Source organism: Chaetodon trifascialis, chromosome 1 (assembly GCF_039877785.1).
Source record: "Chaetodon trifascialis isolate fChaTrf1 chromosome 1, fChaTrf1.hap1, whole genome shotgun sequence".
In the NCBI taxonomy this organism is placed as follows: Eukaryota; Metazoa; Chordata; class Actinopteri; order Chaetodontiformes; family Chaetodontidae; genus Chaetodon; species Chaetodon trifascialis.
Genome location: NC_092056.1, coordinates 33,488,078 through 33,503,378, shown reverse-complemented (window position 1 = coordinate 33,503,378; position 15,301 = coordinate 33,488,078).

Below are 15,301 nucleotides of genomic sequence, written 5' to 3'. Positions count from 1 at the left end.
TCACTTCTTAACACACCAGTGTTAAACACTTGGTTTATATTTTATAGACTAATTCCAGCTGGTTAGAATTACTTGATACTGTATACAGTTGGCTAGCTTAGTCCACTGGTTCGCAACCTAGAGTTTGGACCCCCTCCAAAGGGTCACCAGATAAATTTGCTGGGTCATCCCACAGTAGTAGGAGAGGAAAAAAGAAAAACATCTTGAAATTCTGATACACAAATCTCTGGTCAGTTTTTTGTACTTTTCTGTGATTGTTGCCTTTCTTTTGAAATATTTGAGAATTTCACCTTTTTTGGGTCAGTTCTTGAAATGAAATCATGTGAGTTTAGAGGGAAAATGTGTCTTTGGTAGAACTGCCAACAACTCATAGACAGCTAAAATGTGAGGGGCAACAAGCCAAATGCTTCGGAAACACAGGTTTAATTTTAAACAATGTGTTGTATTTTGTAACATGTAAGCTATAATAGCTATGAAATAAATGTAGTAAGAGAAATGCACAAGTCCCTCCTAAATGTGTTGGATAGAAGTATTAATTAAGTTTTGGTGAATGTACAACCCCATTTCCAAAAAAAAGTCAGGACACTGTAAAATGTAAATGGAAAGAGAATGTGATGATTTGCAAAAGCAAATAATTGAAAATAGCACAAAGACAACATATCAAACATGGATTGTTTTTTTTGAAAATGATATCCTCAACATGTAACGTGTTTAAAAAAAATTGTACTGTTTAACACTGTAAGCATTTGTGAACTGAGGAGACCAGTTACTGTAATTTCGAATGTGGAATGTTTTCCCATTCTTACTTGATTTTAGCTGCTCAATAGTTCAGAGTCTCCTTTGTTGTAGTTTACATTTCATAATACATCAAACATTTTCAGTGGGTGATAAGTTGGGACTGCAGGCAGGCCAGTTTAGCACCCAGACTCTTTGACTACGGAGCCATGGTGTTGTAATAAGTACAGAATGTGGTTTGGAACTGTCTTACTGAAATAAACAATCTTCCCTGAAAAGGACTGTATATATATAATCTGCATATATTTTTCAGCATCAATGTGCCTTCACAAATGTGCAGGTTACCCATGCCATGTGCACTAATGCACCCCCATACCAAAATGGATGCTGGCTTTTCAACTATGTGCTGATAACAAGCCAGATGGTACTTCTCCTTTTAGCCCAGAGTATGTGGCGTCCATGATTTCTAAAACAAATTTGACTCGTCAGACCACAGGGCAGTTTTCCACTTCAGCAACGTGCATCTTGAATGAGTTTGGGACCAGAGAAGATGTTGGTGTTTTTGGATCTGGTTTATGTACGATTTCCTCAGCATGGTAGAGTTTCAACTTGCATTTGTTGATGCAGCGACAAACTGTTCACAGACAGTGGTTTTTTGAAGTGTTCCCGAGTCCATGCTGTCATGTTCACCACACAATTGTGTCTTCAATAAATTGTGTTTTCAATGCAGTGCCGTCTGAGGGCAAATCACAGCCATCCAATGATATCCCCAATTTCTAAAGAATCCTTTCTCTTAAGAGAGCTCCTAAGGTGAGATCTGTTGAGCAGGGAAGACGACATTTAAGCGGCTTAGGAGTTCCCTAAGCAGAGGACAAAATGGCAGACGGAAGAGGCAGGAGAGATATTCTCCAAACACTGGATGAGAGTGAATTAATGAAACGCTACAGATTGGATCATGCAGGAGTCATGTTTGTGGTTGATCTCATTAGAGATGCACTTCTCCAACCCAATGCCACAATGCAATACCACCCGAAATGAAAGTCATCACAACACTGAGGTATTTGGCAACAGGGAAAATGCAACAATGCAGCAGTGATGACTTGGGTCTGTCACAACCCCCCATCAGCAGGGTCATCAACCAAACACTGACAGCATTGTCACAAAAACATATTGTGACACAATTTGTTTCATTTCTGCTGGACGCCTGCACTTTACAAGCTCACAAAAGGGCATTTGTGTTGTGTTGTGGGTGTAATCAATGGGACACATGTTCGAATAATTGCACCATCAGAAGATGAAGCCATCTTCGTCAACAGGAAGAGATTTCACAACATCAATGTCAAACTTGTTTTCAATGCTGACTATAAGATTTCAGACACTGTTGCTAAATGTCCAGGCTCAACACATGATGCCAGAATGCTCTCTGAGAGTGGCCTCAGACAGCTTTTGGAGGGACGTTATGTGCCAGCCAATGGCCACTTGTCAGGGGACAGTGGCTACCCATGCAAACCATGGCTCCTAACACCTTACCTCCAGCCACTAAACTAAACTACAACATGTAACCCAAACAATATAGAATTATGCATGGAAATAAAATGTTAACAGCATGTTGGAGTATCCTAGTAGTTGAAATATTTCCCTCAAATAATGTACATTTTGATTATGTCTGTATTAACTTGTAGGGCCCATAAGACAACAAGGGCAGTAGTGGAGTGTGGCATTGGCCAACTGAAGAGGCGCTTTCATGTTCTCCACGGAGAGGTGAGGCTGACCCCTGATAAAGCCTGCAAAGTCATCATAGCCTGTGCAATACTACACAACATTTGCAAGGCTAGACAGATTGCAGAACCTCTTGAGGGAGATGGTGGTGAAGAAAATATTTACTTTCCACAGGGGAACTTGGCCCAAAGTGGACTGCCTTACAGAGCCCACTTCACAAATTTACATTGCAGGCAAGTTACAATATATGTAATTTGAAAACTTGTGACTGCATTGAACTAATGTACCACATAGTTTTACTACACATCACCTACAATAGTTAAACACGTGACATATATTACTCACAAAGACACAATATCTATTTGTCATTGGATTTATTTTTTAGAGCTCAATTTTCAGTCGCTAGTACTCCTCCTGTAGGCATAGAACTTTTTTTTTCCTGTCTGAAGACATCCATTGTCAACTCCAATCTTCTGTCCTGCAGGGATGGTGTCAGAGCAGCAGGTACAGCAGGCAGGAATGGTGTTTGAGCCGCAGCAGCAGCAGCTGGCAGGCTGAACTGTGAGGTTTCAGGATGAGGGTCATACACCTGCAATGTTGAGGGGCCCAGTCCTCTGATGGCTCCATGCTACAGAAAGGGAAATACACTTAGTTTAATTATTGTTTTGTTTTAATTGATTTAGTAGAATGAGCATGCACAAGAGAAATGGCTTATGCAATGAATAAACACTGTTCTTGATATTTTGTTCACCTGCCTGTTGATATATGAAAACTCATTTGTCCTACCTTTGTTGTATTTCAGTGGCCTGCAGCATTGAAGAGTCAATGCCTTCCCTCTTGGCTTGTACTGTGACACTGGGGCCAAATTTACCTCTCAAAACACTTTTATGCTTATTGACCAATTAAGCCAGAAGCAAACAGTGTTCCTCTGTGCAGCTGGGTTTCCTTGTTCTTTTCTTCTCCATTGCTGTTTGTGGTAGATTTGAAAGCCAACCAACACTGCTTCTTATAGGCCGGTCAGCAATCAGACATTGATGAAAGCTGAGCCATTTTACCCTCATTAATACCAAATTGAGTTGAAATGTTGAAAGTTGAAAGCAAATAAATTTAACTACCACTATGTGAATACTGTGCAAGTGGGCTTTTTCACACATTTTGCAGGATCATTTTAAAGTATAGCTTACTATTCATTGAACAGATATTTTCTTTTATGTGAAATATTATTTACAATTACACAGTCTTCATAAGATTAGATTCTATGATTAAGTTTATCGATTTGAGGGTCCATCCTTTGCCCATTATCACCAAAAGTATATTTTTTTTATCTAGCTTTTAGGATCAACCAATCACAGCTTTTGAAATGATGACTCAAAACTAGCAACAGGGTCAAACACACCTCCTCACTAAGATAGGAGTTTCTGTCCATTCCTTGTTTAGAGTTCTCTGAGAATGTTCTGGAATCACTCCTAAGCTAAGACTCCTTGCTAGGAATTTTTAGGTTAAGTTAGGAGCTCTCTGAGAGGATTCTCAGAATTTTTAGGAATACGGGCCCTGTTTTTTAGGGTTCACGCAGAATCATATTGCTTTTGTGCCTGATTTATTATTAATAGAGTTCAAGTCCTGAAGGGGCAGAACTAACTAAATTTAAACCTAAAAGCATGACACATGTTGTGTTTGGTTCAAAGCCGGTAAAAGAGGAACAAATAACAGAAATTTCAGCATGCTATTATTGAAATACTGAATTCTTTGTGATGATGAAACAATTATGTGATCGGTCTCAAAACTTTAAGTTTAAACCAGCTGAAATGACTTTGCTCACCTTTGTGAAACCTGAAAACCTGCTCTTTGCTCCTCAAGGCTTTAATTTCGGCCAATTGAGCTGTTTCCCTCTGCTGAGCAAAAAAAGATTTGAGCTAGAAGTCGCTGCTCAATATATTTAGGTATCCAAGCGATATCCAAGAAGAAGGTTGTACCAATGGTTCTGGCAACCCTACTGTTTTATTCCTTTGGTAAAAATGGAACTGCAGCATACATTGTAATAGTTATGTAAGTGAAAATGGGGTGGTGTAGAATGGTGCGTGCACAATGACATGTCCAGCAGCAGGTGGTGTTATAATCTACGTAAGTGCATTTTGGCTTGTAACTCCAATAATGTATGTTGGACATTCAAAAGCCTTATGCATGCATTCCATGAATTTAGCTAAATTTCGTGATCAGAATCAGAATCAGAATTCCTTTATTGATCCCCGAGGGGAAATTGTTTTTTGTACAGTGCTCCACACAAAACAGAATTACAGATTAGAATAAAAAGAGAGAAAGAACAAGAAGGAATAAATATATATATAAAGGCAGTATTAAGAAACAGAATATTAAAACTAAAGATATATGTAAATTCAATTTTCAATTCAATTTTATTTATTTGTATAGCGCCAAATCACAACAGAAGTTGTCTCAGGACACTTTCCATATAGAGCTGGTACAGACCAAGCTCTTTTATCTACAAAGAAACCAACAATTCCCCCATGAGCAAGCACTTGGCGACAGTGGCGAGGAAAAACCTCCTTTTAACAGGCAGAAACCTCGAGCAGAACCAGACTCTGGGTGGGCGGCCATCTGCCTCGACCGGTGGGTGAGAGAGGAAGAGCAAGAGAGGGAGAGTGAGACAGACAGACAGACAGACAGACAGACAGACAGACAGACAGACAGACAAATGCAGTCAGAGAGAGAGAGAGAGAGAAATAAGAAATATACAACACAAATTAAGAAATATACAACACAAAATATGCAACACAATGAAATGTACAGTAATAAAAATAAGTAATATACTGTGTATATTGGATGTGCAAAAAATGTGCAAAATGGAATCAAATGTGCAAAGTGAAATTGTAAAATATTCAACAGAACAGACCAGACAGTGACAGTGAAGTTCAAGGGCCATTCAGAGGGAAGAGTTGTACAGGTTAATGGCCACAGGCAGGAATGATTTCCTGTATCGTTCAGTCCTCAGTTTTGGTGGTATTAGTCTCTTACTGAACGTACTCCTGTGCCTGGCCAGCACATCATGAAGTGGATGTGAGACACTGTCCATGATAGTCCTTAGCTTATTCAGCATCCTCCTCTCTGACACCACCGTCAGAGAGTCACACTCCATCCCCACAATGTCACTGGCCTTGCGGATCAGTTTGTTGAGTCTGTTGGCATCTGCCATCCTCAGCCTGCTGCCCCAGCACGCAACAGCATAGAGAATAGCACTTTCCACCACAGACTCATAAAGAATCCTGAGCATAGTCCGGCAGATGTTGAAGGACCTCAGTCGCCTCAGGAAATAGAGACGACTCTGGCCCTTCCTGTAGAGAGCGTCAGTGTTCTTAGCCCAGTCCAGATTATTGTCAATATGAACCCCCAGGTACTTATAATCCTCCACTATGTCCACAACGACCCCCTGGATGGAAACAGGGGTCACAGGTGTCTTGGTTCTCCTCAGGTCCACTACCAGTTCCTTAGTCTTTGCCACGTTTAGCTGCAGATGGTTCTGCTCACACCACGTGACAAAGTTGTCCACAGCAGCCCTGTACTCATCCTCATCGCCCTTGCTGATACATCCAACTATCGCAGAGTCATCAGAAAACTTCTGAAGATGGCAGGTCTCTGTGCAGTAGCTGAAGTCCGTGATGTAGAGAGTGAAGAGGAAGGGAGAGAGAACAGTCCCCTGTGGGGCCCCAGTGTTGCTGACCACTCTGTCTGACACACAGTGTTGCAGGCGCACATACTGTGGTCTGCCAGTCAGGTAGTCCACAATCCAGGACACCAGGGGGGCGTCCACCTGCATCACTGTCAGCTTGTCACCCAGTAGAGCTGGACGAATGGTGTTGAATGCGCTGGAGAAGTCAAAAAAACATGACTATCACAGTGCTCGCCGGCTTGTCCAGGTGGGCGTAGACACGGTTGAGCAGGTAGATGGTGGCGTCCTCAACTCCAAGTCGGGGCTGATAGGCGAACTGGAGGGGGTCCATCAGTGGCTTGACCAGGGGCCGGAGCTGTTCCAGGACGAGTCTCTCCAGAGTCTTCATAATGTGGGAGGTCAGTGCCACAGGTCTGTAATCCTTTGAGTCCCTGGGCCGTGATGTCTTTGGCACAGGAACGAGGCACGACGTCTTCCACAGCATGGGGACCCTCTGGAGACTTAGGCTCATATTGAAGACATGTTGAATAACTCCACACAGCTGGGGGGCACAGGCTTTGAGCACCCTGGGGCTGACACCATCAGGGCCTGGAGCTTTGTTGGAGTGGAGTATCATCAGCTGTCTTCTCACCTGGTTTGCAGTGAAGCACACTGTGGAGGTGACAGGTAGGGGAGGTGTGGTGTAGTCCTCTGGTCTGTGAGTGAGGATAGTCTGGCAGTCTGAGGAGGTGTGAAGAGGGCTCACACAGGAAGATGGGGGGGTGTGAGAAGGAGGAGAAGGAGGAGGGGGAGAAGGAGGAGGGGGAGAAGGAGAAGGAGGGGAGTGGTTGATGATGGTCGTCCAGGACAGACAGCAGCGGAGTCAGAGGCAGCATGAGCCAGGCCTGCAGTGTCGAATCTATTAAAAAACAAATTCAGCTCATTTGCCTTGTCAATGCTGCCTTCAACTCCTCTGCTGCTTGTCCCGAAGCCAGTAATGGTCCTCATACCACTCTTGACCTCTCTCAAGTTGTTTTGCTGGAGTTCCCACTCCAGCTTCCTCCTGTATTTCTCCTTAGCCTCCCTAATTCTCACTTTTAGTTCCTTCTGTATCGTTCTCACCTCCTCCCTGTTACCCGCCCTGAAGGCCCTCTTCTTCTGATTGAGGATGTCTTTGATGTCCTTTGTCACCCACTGCTTGTTGTTTGGACAACAATGGACAGTCTTGGATGGGACAGTGCAGTCCACACAGAAGGTGATGTAGTCCGTGATGTCTCCTCTGACCATCTCCTCACTGTCCTCGTGGTCGCAGGCTGACTTTTCACCAGAGGCACATAACAGGGAGTGAGGAGCACAAGGTTGTGATCTGACCTGCCCAGAGGGGGGAGGGGGGAACAGCTGTATTCATCCTTGACGTTAGCATACAACAAGTCCAGGGTTCTCTCCTCTCTTGTTGGACAGCTCACATACTGTGTGAAATTGGGCAGTGTTCTTGCCATGGTGATGTGGTTGAAGTCACCCGAGATAGCGATGAATGCACTCGGGTGTTGGGTTTGCAGACGGGCCACGGCGGAGTGAATGACGTCACATGCCGACGTCGGGTTGGCAGAGGGGGGGATGTAAACAGCAACGATGATGGCATGTGAAAACTCCCTGGGCAAATAATATGGCCTGAGTCCAACAGCCAGCAGTTCAATGTCCGAAGGCAACAAATACGTTCCTTGATGGTAATGTGACCAGGATTACACCAACGGTTGTTGACTAGAACGGCGAGCCCCCCTCCTTTACGCTTACCGCACTGCGTGCAGTCCCGGTCGGCCCGAACAGTCTGAAAGCCACTGATGGAGACGTTGTCGTCGGGTATGTCCGAATGCAACCATGTTTCCGAAAAACACATCAGACTGCACTCTCGATACTCCCTTTGACTCCTGGCGAGTGCTGTCAGCTCGTCCGCCTTGTTCGCCAGCGACTGCACGTTGCCCATGATGAGAGAGGGGAGACACGGCTTATAACTCCTCTTCTCCGTAAACCTCTGTTGTCTCGACCCAGCTCTTTTCCTCCACTGTTTCCGTCCTCCCCTGCATCCTCTGTGTGTTTTTCTCCAGATTTCAGCGGGGATCTCTGTTGTTCTAGCCGACAAGCCGGCCGGCCTCAGCGCGATCAGGTGATCTCTGGCGTAAACAATGCGCTGCACATTGGTGCTGTGTCCCAGTGAGAGTAGTAATTTCAAAGTGAAAAAACAAACCAGAACTCTCTCAGCCAGCATGTTTGGAGAGGGCACAGCTTCAAATAACGGTCCTTACGTTACAATATATTAATAATAAAGAATAGAGCAAAAGAATTGCAAAAAACTAAGAAAAGAAACAGGAGCGACTGCAACAGGCTGCACGCGCGGTCGGCGCATGCGCACTTAATGGATGATATAGTGACGGTGATATAGGCTGTGGCCATATCTGATTGTAATTTTTAATATTATTATTTTTATTTATTTATTTATTTTTTCAAAATTGCAAACCTATGCGAAACTACTTATTTGAACTTCACGTTCTGAGTTTGATGTGCACGAAAGTTTACACACAGTTTACACAGAGTGTAAACTTCTGTCTGCTGACAACTAGTTATTAAAAGAAGTTTGATAATGCAAAATTGCACCAGTTATAAAAGAATAACTTCCTGTAGATTGCTGTCAAAAAAAGGAAGTTTTTGCTTATCCCAACTAGGAATGAGGCTCTGCGAAATTTGGTACCGGTCAGCCACTAGGGGGTGGCCACAAATATCTCGTAATTGGCTGCATGGATTTGTGCAGAATTCAGTTTGTGTGAATCCGGGTCATGACTCTGTTGATGCATAAATTATGAAAATTACAGATTGAAGTTGGTGTTGCTTATTACAACAAATGTAAATTGAATATTTTACACTTCAGCAAACCTAAAGAAATCACTGATATGTCCAACAGAGCTCTATTTTCTATCCTACATCTATTTTTTTTCAATGCATTTCTGTGAATTAACTAATTTATTGGAATTTTCCAGGTAAATAAAAGAAAGTATAATTTCTCTTTCAGCCATCAGGCTTGTCACTGTTCAAATTTGATAAATAACCTATATTTTATGTTAGCTAATGAATACAAATAAATCAGTGTTTTGCAAAGAAGATTATAATGATTTTATTGTGATATCAAGCAACACAAAAACAGTGACGTTAAATGGTCACATGACCTAAGTCTGTTCATTCCTAAAGTTACTATAATAAAAACTCAAAACCACTTTGTCACAACCAAAACTGTGTCAACTACTATCAGCGTCAATTACTATCAGTGACAGTTGTATTGTCCTGATGTTATACACACATGGCCTTTAACACTAACATCACCATTTCAAATTCAGTTTAGCATTGAGTTGACTGTATCTTCTGTTTTTAACCAGTTATCGTAAACTCTTGTGATTCAAAAGTTGACATTCCATTTCCAGTTCTCCTTTGCAAATTCCAAACTAAAGTTCCTAATACCCAGGGACCAATATAAAATTAATATATTTTTTTTATTGTCTTTCTCTGCTAAAAATGTAAATGCAAAAAGTCTGAGAAAATTGCCATTTTGTTGTATAAATGAGACTGTGCTTGATGGTGAAATGCATCTTGGCATTGCAAGATTATTATGTGGTGCATTATGTTGTAGCCATGGGTTTAAGGGACTAAATTTGTGAACTGAGGTGCAGGCACAGACACAGACAGGTATGAGAGTAGAAGTCAAATGGGATGGAATTTCGTGCCAAACAGAGAGAGAGATCCTGTAAGAGGCTGATTAGAGGTCCAAGACACAGGAGCAGGGCTGACGAGATGTAGGGCTGGAGTCAAGGGCTGTAGCAGAGTGCATGGTACTGCAGGGAGAGGAGAACAGGATTAGACAGGGTAAAACTGGCAATGGGCAACATTATCAGGAAACATTATTTTCATTGGTATCCAGCTATATTTATCTGTGAAGCCAGAGGAAGCCAATCAATTAACTAAAACCAAAGGGCTCAGACTTTGGTATTTTCGTGCGCTGCGCAACCGGTGCATCTCCTCCTCCTTCTCATTTCAGTCCCACCCAGCGGCGCAACTCGGAAAGAGGGAGGGGAGAAGGCGTGGAGTGGGTTTGACACAGCTGAGTCAAATCTTCAACAATCACAGCAGCTCCTCGCCTCACCTTTAAGAACGCCGCTGGCCAGGCGCATGGCAAGTTTCCAGGAGACTGACATCACTCATATCTCCTGACATCCGTTTGTATTACTTTGCACACCCGTTTGTATATACTGTTTATTTTTTCTCAGTATATATATATATATATATATATTGTTTTATTTTCTGTTCTATATTTTGTGGTATATTTTGTTTATATATATGTATTCTCAATATAAATATTTTGTTTTTATATTTGCTTTTTATATATATAGTTCTCTCTCTTTTCTTTCTTTTCTAATTTTATTCTAATTCTATTCTTGTAAGGAGCACTGCAACAAAAACAATTTCCCCTCTGGGATAAATAAAGGATTTCTGATTCTGATTCTGATGTCTAAATATGAGGTCCTTAGATGGTAAATCCTCGGCCTCCTCCTCATCCTCCTCAAAGCAATGATGTACTCTGTGACCCACACAGAATGTGTTCACATTGGTTTAAAATGTATTTTTTCTGTAATATAATGCTGTTTAAGGGGAGTATAAAAAGTACAAGTTAATGTCATGTTATGACACAAAGGGGGCCACTAGGTGGCGGTAGTAGAATGTTGGGTGGCCGAGAGCGTCTCTTTCTCGGTGGAGCGGAAGCTCCTCATTCATATGAGAGCTGCCATGGTGAAAACAGCAACTTCTGCTCCTCGTTTCGTCTGTTATATACAGGTTGGTCCAATGTTAGACAAGTCATAACAAGTAACAAACGTGATTGTTAGTGTGGTTAACATGATTAGAATGTTGTAAAATAAGGTTCGTAGCCTTAGCGTGTGTAGATATCCCGCGCACAGGTTATTCTTCTCTGCTGTGTGTTTAAATTGTTATGTATATTGCATTTTCGGTGTTTCAGAGTGTACTGTGTTGAGTTGAACTGTTGTTTACTACTGTGTGTATTCGCTCTCAGGAAGTTAAATGGGTGCCTTATTGGTTGAGATGTTGTGAACAATGTGAAATGAATGACAGTAATGTCAGTAATGGGAAATTGAATGGTTAAATACTAGATGCTATATTTACAGGGTTTAATACTGTATGTTATATGTGTACTTGAAGCACTTTGGTGAAACATTTTGAGTATTTGAAATAGAAAGATGGAAATATTGTGTTTATTTTGAATAAATTCATACGAGAGCTGCCATGGTGAAAACAGCAACATCTGCTCCTCGTTTCGTCTGTTATATACAGTAATCTGCCTGCTGGCTCCATCACCTGGGACCTGCAACAACTCCATCTTTGTAAATAACGTTAAGCATTGCAATGATAACATTTGTATTTGGAATGAAATGACGTGGGTAACAGCGGACAACGATCATCACTTCCGTTTTTTCATGTGTCTGTCTCTCTGTCTCGAGTGCTCTTAGATAGATGCAGTATATATGCTCTGTAGGATGTCACAGCTGTTTCTGGTTGACACAGCGACGTTAACCAATTAGTTCGCATCCCTGTTTCACCTGTGTATGTTCGGTCAGGGTGAGTGACCATTACGTGTGCCGAACGCGCTTGTATGTGCTGACTGATACTTTGGATTGAATCGTCGCTGTTGCTAATTATTGATTGCAGTGTGTGTTCGATGACTGACTGAGCACTGCTGAAAACACCGTTAAAACCACGCTGCCGTCTTGTTGACGGTGTGATATATGGTGTCATCAACCACGTTTTCAGTGGATAGCCGTTATCACCTAGCTGGCACCCATCCAGAGGGGTGTCCCCCTGAGAGACTGTAAGGATGCTAGAATTTGCCACGATATACATTTGTCACCAGGCAATTTGAGTCACAGATCACCAGACATCCCTGTTTCACCTGAGTACATTCGGTCAGGTTGAGTGACCATTATGCGTGCCGAACGCGCTTTCGATGTGGTCAGATGAGATACTGATCAAAATATATAAATTTAGGTCTGACTGTATGCGCTGACTCAGATAGTTGCATTGTATTGCGGCTGTTGCTAATAATTGATCACAGTGAAATGCCAGACACTGTGGAACCTTGACTGTGAAGTGTTGGTGACGTGAGCTTCACGACTCCACCGGTTTACAAAAATCCACTTGCGCCGCTGGCGCACAGAGTTGACCAGGTGTGAGGTAGCAAGCTTTCATTGCACTTTTACGCCGGCACAGACCGAAATGGTCGAAAAATCCAATGCGCCGGCTCATTATGCCGACACCTCCCCCCTACTGCGCCGCAACGCCCATCCTGGCGCACCTCTGTACGCCTCGATTTACCAAAATACCAAATGCGCCGTGCGCTGTGCGCCTGCCTGCGCCGCTCGAAAATACTACTGTGCCGGCGGCGCAGCCTTTACCACGCTGGCGGCGGAGTCGAAAATAGAGCCCTTAGTCTGTTTTGTGATAATGCTGTCTCAATGTCCATCCAGATTGAAGTTTTATCCTTAACCCAGTCGTTTACAAATCTTAAATGGGCACAAAGTTGATAAATTTTAATATTATGTATGTCCAAGCCACCCATTGAACTTGGTAGATGTAATACTGCCATCTTAAGCCTAGGTCCACGCTTGTTCCAAATAAAAGAGCTGAGCCACCCATTTATATCCCTCAACACCCTTTTTGAAAACAAAACAGGAATCATTTGAATAGGATACAACAGCCTAGACAACACATTCATTTTGACCAGGGCAATGCGTCCTGACCAGAAACAGGAAGTGACGTCCATTGCTCTAGGTCCTGCTTAATTTTACAAAATAAGGGCGCAAAGTTGGCTTTATATAGTTGATCAAAGGATGGGGTGATGAAGATTCCCAAGTACACAAACCCATTGGGAGACCATTTGAAAGGGAAGGGAGGTACAGTGGTTGGTATTGTTGAAAGAGTACCAAGGGGCATAGCTTCTGATTTAGCCAAATTGATTTTGTAACCAGAGTAACAACTAAATCTGTCAACCACATCTATAAGACCTGGTATGGATGTTTCAGGGTGGGATCAGAAGGATTAGAACATCATCCGCTTATAAGGTTGTTTTTTGACACAGCTGTCTGATCTCTAAACTACAAATTGTAGTCACCCTTATGGACTCAGCAAGTGGCTCTATGGCCAAAGGGAATAGGAGGGGCGATAAATGGCAGCCCTGCATCACCTCTCTGTGAGTATTGAAATATTTAGACCTGAGTCCATTAGTCAAGAATGGTGGCTGTGGTCTAGTATATATAATTTTGACCCATTTTCTAAAGTTCTCCCCCAAACCAAATTTACCCAGTGTATACAGTAAGAACAACCATTCAATTTGGTCAAATGCTTTCTCTGCATCAAGAGAAAGCACCAGACCATTAATAGATTTTAGTTTAAAAGCTAGGATAGCGTTCAACAAAATGTCTAACATTGGTGGCTGAATTCCGACCCCTTATAAAACCTGTCTGGTCTTCCTTCACCAGTACTGGTAAGAGATTTTCTAAACAGAAGGCTAAGATTTTAGAAAGCAGCTTCCTATGCACATTTAAAAGGGCTATGGGCCTGTAGGATCCGCAAGAGTCCGGACACTTCCCCTTCTTTAAAATTAAGGATATATTGGCCTCCTTCAGCGGCTGTGGAAATTCTCCTTTGGTGAAGATATGATTGAACATATCAAGAAGAGGTTCTACAAAAATATTTTGGAAATGTTTATAAAAGGGGCTGGTGCTATGCGATATGGGTGGCAGTCTTGGGCCCCGACAATCCAAACCCTGGACGACGACTCTTCCTATGGGGACATGGAATGTCACCTCGCATGGGAGGAAAGAGCCTGAGCTAGTGTGGGAGGTTGAGCGGTACCGACTAGAGATAGTCAGACTCACCTCCACACACAGTCTGGGCTCTGGAATCCAACTCCTTCAGAGAGGCTGGACTCTTCTACTCTGGAGTTGCCCACGGTGAGAGGCGGCGAGCTGGTGTGGGCTTGCTTATAGCCCCCCAGCTCAGCTGCCATGTGTTGGAGTTCTCCCTGCTGAATGAGAGGGTCGCTTCCCTGCACCTTCGGATCGGGGATAGGTCTCTTACTGTTGTTTCGGCCTACGGGCCGAACAAAAGTACCGTGATGGTCTGCTGGGAACGGATGGCGGAACCCGCTGTCAGGGAGGTCTTCTACTCCCACCTCCGGGAAAGCTTTGACCCGATTCCGAGGGAGGTTGCAGACATTGAGTCCGAAGTGCCATTGACCATGGCATCCTATTGCAGACACTGGAACATTTCATTGGCATTAAGGGAACTGCGCTAAGCTGGTTTAAATCCTACTTGTCAGATCGCTCTCAGTTTGTACGCGTTAATGACGACTCCTCTGTGCTCACTAAAGTCAGCTATGGAGTTCCGCAGGGTTCTGTGCTTGGACTAATTCTATTCACCTTATATATGCTTCCTTTAGGTAAGATTATCAGGAAGCACTCAATAAATTTTCATTGCTATGCAGATGATACCCAGCTATATTTATCAATGAAACCGGAAGAAACCAGTCAGTTAACTAGACTACAAGCATGTCTTCATGACATAAAGACCTGGATGACCTGCAATTTTCTGATGCTAAACTCGGACAAAACTGAAGTTATAGTAGTAGGCCCTAAACATCTTAGAAAGTCACTTTCTGATGACATAGCAGCTATGGATGGCATTGCGCTGGCCTCCAGCACCACTGTAAACAATCTGGGAGTCATCTTTGACCAAGACATGTCCTTTCACTCCCATGTAAAACAAATTTCAAGGACTGCCTTTTTTCACCTACGTAATATTGCAAAAATCAGGCATATTTTGTCTCAAAATGATGCAGAAAAACTAGTCCATGCATTCGTAACTTCCAGGCTGGATTATTGCAATTCTTTACTATCAGGCTGCCCAAATTCGTTGCTGAATATTCTCCAGTTGCTCCAGAACGCTGCAGCACGTGTTCTGACAAAAACCAGGAAGCGAGATCATATTTCTCCAATACTCGCCACTTTGCACTGGCTCCCTGTAAAGTTTAGAATAGAGTTTTAAATTCTCCTCCTTACTTACAAAGCCATAAAT